Source organism: Lepisosteus oculatus, chromosome 10, assembly GCF_040954835.1.
Source record: "Lepisosteus oculatus isolate fLepOcu1 chromosome 10, fLepOcu1.hap2, whole genome shotgun sequence".
Lineage (NCBI taxonomy): Eukaryota > Metazoa > Chordata > Actinopteri > Semionotiformes > Lepisosteidae > Lepisosteus > Lepisosteus oculatus.
The window spans coordinates 43,835,450-43,844,824 of NC_090705.1; the positions used below are offsets into that span (position 1 = coordinate 43,835,450).

The 9,375-nt window shown below is 45.2% G+C and overlaps 2 long non-coding RNA genes across 2 annotated transcripts; one reads left to right on the plus strand and one right to left on the minus strand.

The window, feature by feature from the left end:
* Positions 1 to 754: 754 nt before the first annotated feature.
* LOC138241642 (uncharacterized) lies at positions 755 to 1,847 on the plus strand. Its single transcript, XR_011190902.1, has 2 exons — positions 755 to 852; positions 1,748 to 1,847. It is a non-coding gene; the product is annotated as an uncharacterized lncRNA (long non-coding RNA).
* An 844-nt stretch (positions 1,848 to 2,691) lies between these two features.
* On the minus strand, positions 2,692 to 5,736 carry LOC138241598 (uncharacterized). Its single transcript, XR_011190848.1, has 2 exons — positions 3,951 to 5,736; positions 2,692 to 3,193 (listed from the first exon to the last, which is right to left on the minus strand). It is a non-coding gene; the product is annotated as an uncharacterized lncRNA (long non-coding RNA).
* Between the last annotated feature and the right edge of the window lie 3,639 nt (positions 5,737 to 9,375).

The following is a 9,375-nucleotide window of genomic DNA, read 5'->3' on the forward strand; positions in this document are numbered from 1 at the left end:
CAGTCTGCAGGGTGTGCATCTTTTTCCTCAGCTTCCTACACGAGGAATCAGTTTCTCCTGCCCTGGTTTCACTCCTTTATATCTCACAATCTTCTGCAGCTCCTGGAGGCTGACGACTTGTTTGCTGTTTCTGAAAAATTGCTGACTGGCTCATCAGCACAATTGCTGATTCAAAATCCTTTACTCACATGTTGCCTTAGCCTCTGTATCACAGAGATGTGTGCTTTTCTGGGTTGGGTAGATCGATAGTGTGCTTTTGCTCAGTTGCTCTGCTCAATGCGTGGTCTTTTAACTCCGGCTGGGTACGAGCACCTCACTCTCCACACGGCTTTCCAAGGCTCTGTCATCGTGTGTGAGGATGTTGTGTAGCTCGTGAAACAGTTCCCCCATTTGAGCCCTGGATTTACTGGGTACTTGAATACCTGAATCTTGGCGTCAGTCCTGATCACCTTGTTTTTGTTCTGCAAGGACAAGGCACCTCCCCAGCACTGAACACAAACTGATACTGGCGGGTTGATTGTGTTGTGGTGTGAGTTTGTGTCTGTGGGGGTGAGGTGTCCCCTGCAGCGCGAACAAACATGCAGACTCCACACAGACAGCACCCCTGGAATCAAACCCAGGGCCCCGGTGCTATGAGGCAGCGATGCTAACCACTGTGCCGCAGTGTTGCCCCCTTTGAAAATGTCTGACTTCCGTTTAATTTGAGGTCACAAGCTTATAAATGGTCTCACAACGTTTGTTTCATCTCAGGTTTCTCTGACCAGTCCCAAGGACCTGTAGTCACTGACAGCTTCTGCAGTCTGACGGTTCATTTCAGTAGGCTGGAGGGATGGCGCAATTATCCTCAAATCAGTGAGTATTGTTTTGCTCTTGTAACATGAAACATCAAAGAGAAGTCAACAGACCATTCCGTGAAACTGTTCAGACTGGCCCGTGGTGATTTTCTGGGTCCTTTAGTAAGCTGACCGGGACTGTGTCATTGACACACTTTGTGAGAAGCCAGTCTATGTGTTTGCTCTTGTGATCATTCGTGAACGAATGTAAGAGAGTGTAAGAGAGGGAGAAGATTCGGCCCTGGAGTGATCCAGTTTTCTATTTAACAACCTCAAACTGCAGGAGAGAAATGCTTCATTTCTAAGATGGAAATATAATCAGAAAGTATAATTAGCCATTTGTGTATATCATGTCAAAAAATGTTTTATATATAAAAAGAATTTAGTAGAGACATTTGCTTAATAAGGCAGTAGAATAAATGTTGTGATGCTGGTGTGATGGTGCTCTCCAACAAACTGATACAAATGGACAGAGAGACAAAGTGAGAAAGAAAATGTGTACATAACAGACATATATGCAGAATACAATACAGTGCTGTAAAGTACAGTACCCTAGAGTGAAGATGGAAATCATTCATTCTGGTGCAGAAGAAGTGAATCTGCTCTCAATGGTTTTCCTGTACAATTGGAACACGTTGTGAATTCTACATAATTCACAGGAAACAAAATAAACAACTCATTCACTCCCCTGCTGTCCGTGACCCAGAGCTCAGTAATCATTTCACTACTGAAGATCATGCAGTTTTTAATGCTTTTCATTTTAACATCCTACTTGTTAATATTTCCTCTTAGATGAGAATATTCTCTTCGGCGTGTCTTTACAACTCTTCCCTTATTGCTCCTCTTGTCAGTAATCCGGTGTGAAAGCTCTCTCTGTCGGAATCAATGTCTTACCTCTCCGTCTTGTGTTTCAGGTCTCCTCTGGCTGCTGACCCTGCCGTCAGGACAGAACACATCCCGCACTGACCACACTGCTGGGTTTACTGTACGTGACAATAAAGAGCTTGAGCAACACATCTAATGTGATCTCTGCACGCTTCCCGAGGAGGGTCCAGCAACGTTCTATATAGTGCACATCACCATCGGGATGAAAAACAAAAATCCCCAGTGGGAGTCCAGTCTTTCCCTGCTACGCAAATTGCTTTTCGTTAGGTGAGGTCGCAAGTTCTTATTGGAGAATGTTGTACAGTTTCTTAATGCAATAGGGCGAGTAAGACTGAAGTTCCCCCCGTGTTGGCCGATCAGTGGAACGAAACTGAAAAAAGCTCCTTGAAACTGTGATTCATACACTTATACACTGGCTCAGCATGGTGCTCACCTGCTGTCCTTGGGTGTCTGCTGAAATTTGATTTTTTTTCAGGAGCACTGTGACCCAGAGCTCAATTATCATTTCAGCTACTGAAGATCATTCAGTTTTTAATGCTTTTCATTTGAACATCCTACTTGTTAGTATTTCCTCTTAGGTGAGAGGTACTTTTCTGGGTCTTAGTTGAGTGAGCTTTATTAGAATAATTGAACAATACTTTCACCTCCACATAACACTCATAGATTTTTCAAGGGTTAAATATGGGAGCCACGTTTCTTACATGTTTCCTTTTGTAAGTTGATTCACAAAGCTTTCACCGCCTCCACTCCAGTGAATCACTTTGTTAAGCAAGTGATCAGGTGGAACAGTTTAATTTCTTCCTGCAAATAATGCCTTTTCCTTTTTCATCCCATTCAAGTCTCCGTCCTAGTTAGAGTCATTGTGATGTAGAACGGCAGTGGTCCAGTTGAAAGGTTCAAGGTTTCACTGTGTTTTAGAGTGCAGATAAAGAAGATAATAGGAGAGGAAACTGGAAAAGCCGTGACTCTGTCATTCCATTCAATTCAATTTATTTTCATATAGCGCCTTTCACAACAAGGTTGCCCCAAGGCGCTTAACAATGCAGGTAAATATACATTTTGTGAATACAGAACTGAAGACAATGGAGGAAAGGAACCAAAGACTCAGTAAGGAGAATAAAATCCTCTAGGGGTCCAAGGTCAACTGGCTGCCCAACCCCTTTGGGCCTGCTAACATTATATCATTAAAAAAAAAGAAAGAAATGAATGCGGGTATTAATCCATCCATCCATCACGTTATCTGTATGTCAGTACCCCATGCAGGTCTCTGCAGACCAGCAGAATCCTCCCAAACGACAGCTGTATCCATGATGCCCCTCTTGGATCCATGGCACTGATGCAGCATTCAACTCACATGGTGCCCAGCCCATGACAGACAGTATTTCTCCTCTGCAGCATCCCTGCGAGGCAGGACAGGTGCCTGACCTCTGAGAGCCTTGTAAGTAAGTAGAAGGAGTTTGAAGTCCGCCCTGTACCTGAGAGGAAGCCAATGAAGAGAGAGAAGTATGGGGGTTATGTGGTCATTCTTTCTGCTCCAAGTAACAATTCTAGCTGCTGCATTCTGTAAGTATTCAAACTCTTTGCTGTGACAAATCTAACGTACTTTAGGCAGACAAAACGACCTTAAAAAGCCACATGATTTTTAAGTAGTCTGTCTGTGTGTAGTAACAGTGGTTCACATTATTTCAGAACGTATACTCCCGTCTCTGTAACTTTCCTAGGTCAGCTAGTGAACATTCTGTATTTACACCACGAATGCACTACTTTGTCTCGCGCGCGGTCACACTGGCCGTCCACAGGCACGGGCAGGAGCAGGGAACACGAGGCCGCTCTGTAGTGCCCCTGTGGCTCTCCAGCAGAGGGGAGCACTTTGCTCAACAGCCCTGAGCCAAAGGACCCAGTGATAAAGTTGAAAATCTGGCAAGTCCCCCAGTCTCCCTGGGGCGCTGAAGAGGATTTCATCTGATGCTGAGGTTCCTGTAACTCAACACAAAATTGAACACGGCGAGTTATGAGTTTGTGAAGAAGTGACAGCGGAACAATGTCAAACAGGAAGTTAACCTACAGGAAAGAATGAATTGAATCTCTGATATTCAAGCACGCAGTGTGACATCCACTGTCTATTTAAATCTACTCTGCAAGTCTTACAATTCTTTTTCATACACCGTCTCCTGGTTATTGTTTTGTGAGTGCTTGAACTGTTTCTCAGTAGAAATAAGACTGATAACTCACTGCTTCAGGATGCACACTATCGTCGATGAAACCTGTGGTGTAAGCAAGCGAAAAGAGACAGATCCTTCTAAAACACAGAGGCCATCGGGAGGGCAGAAACACTCTGCAACAGGTAGGAGCTGTGGAGCCGTGATTCCCCCGAGCCAGAGCCCTCGTCCTCCCTCGACAGCGAACTGAGCTCCAGCGACTAGAGCAGCTACCTGCCGTCGTGGGACCTCCTGCAGATTGGGAACGGGTAAGGCAATTCGACACGAGCCCACTCCTCTTCCCACTGCTTACACCCCTATAACAAATAGTTTCAGGGTATTCAAGTACAGGATAAAGAGATGACAGGTGTTCCCAATTGGCTGAGGATACAACTCTCTCTCTGAGAAAGCACACAGAGGTGGACAAAGCAATTAAATGCCTTTACAAGTCATTTCCTCTGTTTCTGGTCTTTCTTTACATATCAGAAAAGTGAACTGGTGGCTGTTGGAAAGTGTCTGCTCCGTACGTAACATACATGTAAAAGATGTGATTAAATATCTTGGTATTAAGATTTTCAAAAAGGTGATTTTGTGATTTGATGTTCTCTACCTTAGTAAAATAAAAAAAAACTTTATTCATGGTTGCTATTTGTCAAACACGGGCAGAAGGAGGCCTAAATGCTACAGGGTTTAGAGCATCTAATACCGATACCGACAGTATTATTTACAAAATTAAGCAAAGTAGGTGATGTATGTTTCCCTAATTTAATCATTCAGGAACTAGGTATTGATGCTTTTAAGAAACTAACAGTAGCCCATCAGAAACTATGGAAGAATTTACAACCTTTATTAGACTACAAGGAAAACAATTGAGTTATACTTGTACTAATAAATACTTCAGATCCCTCTCGCAATCTCACAATATCTTGTCAAACTATTTTGGAGCACCTCTTTGGGGAAAGTGAGTGGAATCAAACATGACTATTGTCAAACAGATTTTGTATGAATAATAAGGTTAAGGCGTCAGTACAAAATTGTACATTGAATCGACCCGGTAAAGATACACAGTGTGCATAGATTTAAAAGTAATATAGATGATAATTGTCTATCTCAAAGCAGCCCATAAACCTTACGTTTGATTTTGTTTTTTCTGTTGTTAAAACACTCTGAACAGATCGGTAAAATGGTGTAAAGAAGGCTTCTAATTCTGACATTTCCTGTAGACAAATTGATGTTATTTTACTGCTCAATACTGCTGAACCGAATCTAAAATATAATGTATCATTGGCTTAATCATTATACTCGCTCGTTATTAGATGTAGAAATAGCCTAAAGATGAGAAATAATCGAAAATTGAATAATTAGACCGTATGTCGTAGTAGCAGAGTGTACTTCTCGCCTACTTGATGTGGTCGAGCAACACCACAATCGCCATACAATCCGTCCGTTCTCATGCTCTGACTTTCAGGTTGGGCAGTGGAATGGATTCCAGGGCAAACTCGTTCTTGTTTGATTATCCGTGTGAAATCTCGCCCAATATAACAGGTAAACTCATGCACTGAAATGATGCGCTTCCAAATTAAAGCGACACGCATTTGAATAAATACACACGAGGGAACGTCTCCAAACCATGTCTAAGTATCACAACATGAAAGCTGTGCGTACCTTATCTTTATTTGACTGTATAATGTACTCCGGTGCTCTGTAACGTAGTCTTGCGTGCATCGTAAAGGATCCGGACTTCCGGCTACGGAAAACCCGGAGTGGATCAGCCTTTGCACCGGACCCGGACTTCCGGCTACGGAAAACCCGGAGTGGATCGGCCTTTGCACCGGACCCGGACTTCCGGCTACGGAAAACCCGGAGTGGATCGGCCTTTGCACCGGACCCGGACTTCCGGCTACGGAAAACCCGGAGTGGATCGGCCTTCCACTGGATCCGGACTGTGAGCAGCTTTTGTCCAATCGGCGCTGAGATTTCAGCAGGAGGCGGGAGACAGGCTCTTGTCCAGTCACACAGCTTCAGTCCCGGGACTTTTCCGAATTCTGGCGGGCGGTGACACTTCCGAGAAATGTCCACTGGGTGGCGACAGAGATACACGGAGCTGAGTCTCAAAGCGCTATCGGAAAGACTTGAAATCGGAAATACATTTGTTACGTTTTAATCCCATTGAAAAGGAAGATGAAAATATCGTTTGTATTTTAAAACATTATTATACTTGCGCAACGTAATTATTAAGGGAATGGTGTAAGAGGAGACCGTGTTTGAACAGTTTAAGACGGATGTAAAGACATTTTATTTCAGAATGTCTTTCTGAAATGTGTCTGTTTCTGTGTTGTAAGAACGTTGAAGCATGGACGGGCCTTATCTGCATTTACCTTGTTGAATCTTTTTTTCCATAAAATGTTCATGTATTATTGCATGTACCCTGACAATACGACTGGTACGTTACGTTTTCTTGTAGTTTTTGGTCTCATAAAAAATACAAAAGTATGAGTCGATGACGTCAAAATGGTGTCGCCCACAGGGCTTATGGGTAATGTAGTCTCTGTAGTTCACTGGGCTGCCCTGCCCATTTGTTTCGCTGATTTCATTGAACATTAGAATGAATTATATTAATACAATTTCAGCGTATTTATCGTGTCTTGTATTTCTTTGTCTCTCTTATGTGTTCCCTTGTGTGTATGTTTTCTTGTATTTCACTTGTCTGCGGCGCTGGTTAATCGACCCGGCACATAAAGCAAACCCACTGTCCTCGTGTTTCTTAGCTCCCGTCGTGTTTGCAAACTTTTCTCCTGTGTTTATTTTACTTTGTCAATAAAACGTGGTTGCCGGGGAAACGGTGCTGCAGAAGTTGTTGCGAGCTGACCTCTAGGAGGTAAACAGTCGGCTTTTGTAATCTAATCAGCGAGCAAAGCAGAAACGTTAGTCTAAAAAGCGCTGGCTGGAGTATTTTGTGGACATTATGCAGAAGAAAAGGAAGAAACGGTGAGTCGCAGGCTGTCGGTAAATATCAGCGCTGGACACCAGCCTCACACCGCTGGGCTCACTGCACCATGAGCGAGTCCGTCGGCGCCTCCTCCTGCTGGGGTGTGTTACTGCAGGAGTGAGGAGTCTCCGGTCCCCGGTCGCGTCCTGATCTGCAAGTGGAGGTGAGAGACGGCGGCGCAGTGGGTGGCAGCGCTGGGAGCCTGGATTTAGTTCCTGGGGTGCTGTCTGTGTGGAGTTTGCATGCTCTGCTCATGTTCTCGTGGCTCCAGTTTTCTGGGGTGCTGTGTGTGTGGAGTTTGCATGCTCTCCTTATGTTCTCGTGGGTCTAGTTCCTGGGGTGCAAAATTCTGTTTATTTCACAAGACGGACCCGGGCAGCAGCATGTGTCTGCAGCGCTCATCCTGCCTGCATGTTTGCAAACTTTTCTCCTGTGTTTATTTTACTTTGTTAAATAAAACGTGGTTGCTGGGGAAACGGTGCTGCAGAAGTTGTTTCGATCTGACCTCCGGGAGGGAGACAGCTGGCAAAGCCGAAACTTTAGTCTAAAAGGCGCTGGCTGGAGTATTTTGTGGACATTTCGCAGAAGAAAACTAAGGAGTCTCCGGTCGGGTCCTGATCTGCATGTGGAGGTGAAAGGCTGAGAGACGGCGCACATGCTCTGCACATGTTCTCATGTGTCTGGTTTCCTGGAGTGCAGTCTGTGTGGAGTTTGCATGCTCTGCTCATGTTCTCAAGGGTTTCCTGCCGCTTCTGCAGTCCAGTGTTGGTGAGTCTGTCGGGTTGATTGTGTTGTGGTGTGAGTGTGCCCTAAAGGGGTTTTAATAGTATGGGGTTTGTGTGTTCACTTGTATGCAGACCACTGGAGAGTCCGGTTGTTTTTTGCCAGGCAGACTAATGGCTGCATATTCAATTCCAGCTACTGATGTTGCCAAACCAGCAAGTGGGACAGTGTTTGAAAACCCTTTCAATGAAAGGTTTGTAGAACAGTGTTGCTATTGTTCTGTTTAATTCGAGGTCACCGAGCTTATAAATGGTCTCACAACGTTTGTCTCTTTTCAGGTTTCTCCGACCCAGAGAGTGAACAAAGAAGTGATAAGGGCCCATAACACCTAAGCTCGGCACTCTCACACTCTTCAGCCACACGAGCTTCCTCCTGGTAAAATACTGGGCAAGCCCCTTTCTGACAGGGACAGTGGAAAACCCCCTGAGGGAGATGGGCTGAGGGGAGGAATAAAACCATCTGAGCCGGAACGGAGCACGCTCCCGATTCCCACCAGACCCGGGAGACGACACAGGCAGCACAAGGGAAGCTGCGGAGCGCGAGTTCGCGGAGGCAAGGACCGATTGACGACCACGGGAGACAGTGGCATCGGAACAGAGGTACTGTACAGAGACTTTTAATACCTGAAGGCAAGGAGTGAGAAACCGGCCCGGCTAGCCGCTCCAAACTGAGGGGAATGGAATACAGTTCGCGGGAGGATTTCTAGTGGAACCTGAACGGAGTCTGGGGAAATGGGACCGGCCTCTCGTTCACTGGGGCCATCAAAGACTTTACAGGTACGAAGAAGAATCGTTCGAGTGGCCACTCTTCGGTACTTGACAGAAAAGACTGCCGTCCCTCTGGATTCATTATGACCCTTGGAAGGACCTTTTGTTGCTGCTGTTTTCGTTGTGTCTTTGGCTGATGGTGAATGTGGATAGAAAATAAAAAGGTCACTTATACGATACACATGCTTGTCGCTGGCCTGTGTGGGCATTGGTGGATCTGGGAGATCAACAGAACCTGTTGCATTGCTAGGTGCCGTAGTCATATATGAGGCAGGAAATAATTCTTGTTTGAGGGGTCACCTCACTCTGACACGAACGTGTTGGGAAGACGCGCCAGTTCTGACGTTAGTGCGACGGGTCTGTAGGCATTAAGGCAGGTTCTTGTGTCCTTTTTTGGAACAGGAACAATAACAGAAGATTTGAAGCAGTCTGGCACTGTGCACTGGGACAATGATTGCTTAAAAACGTCTGTAAAGATTGGAGCGAGTTGGCCAGCACAGGGCTGTAGTGTGGCTGGAGATACACAGTCAGGTCCTGCTGCCTTTTTACAGTTTTGCTTTTTGAATAGCCTTAACACATCCTGTTCTTTGCTTCACAGGGCATTCTCAAGACTTGTAAACGGCGTCAAGTCTTCGTGAGAGATTGAGTGTGAGTGGGTGTGGCACTCCAGTTGAGTGGGGGACAATAGCTCATCCACAGGATGTGAATTATTTGGAGGAGTTGCGAGACTGCCATGGACAAGGTCGTTGGAGATCCTTTGTGTTTCAGACCTGCTGTAAAATGTGTTATCTGGTAGAGAGTGATCAAGATGTATCTGAGGGGATTTTCTTTTGGAATTCGTTACAGTTTGGAGACCTTTCCAGACAGATAAACAGTCTTTGTTAGCAAACAGTTGTTCTAGCTGTGGACAGGAGGGGAAT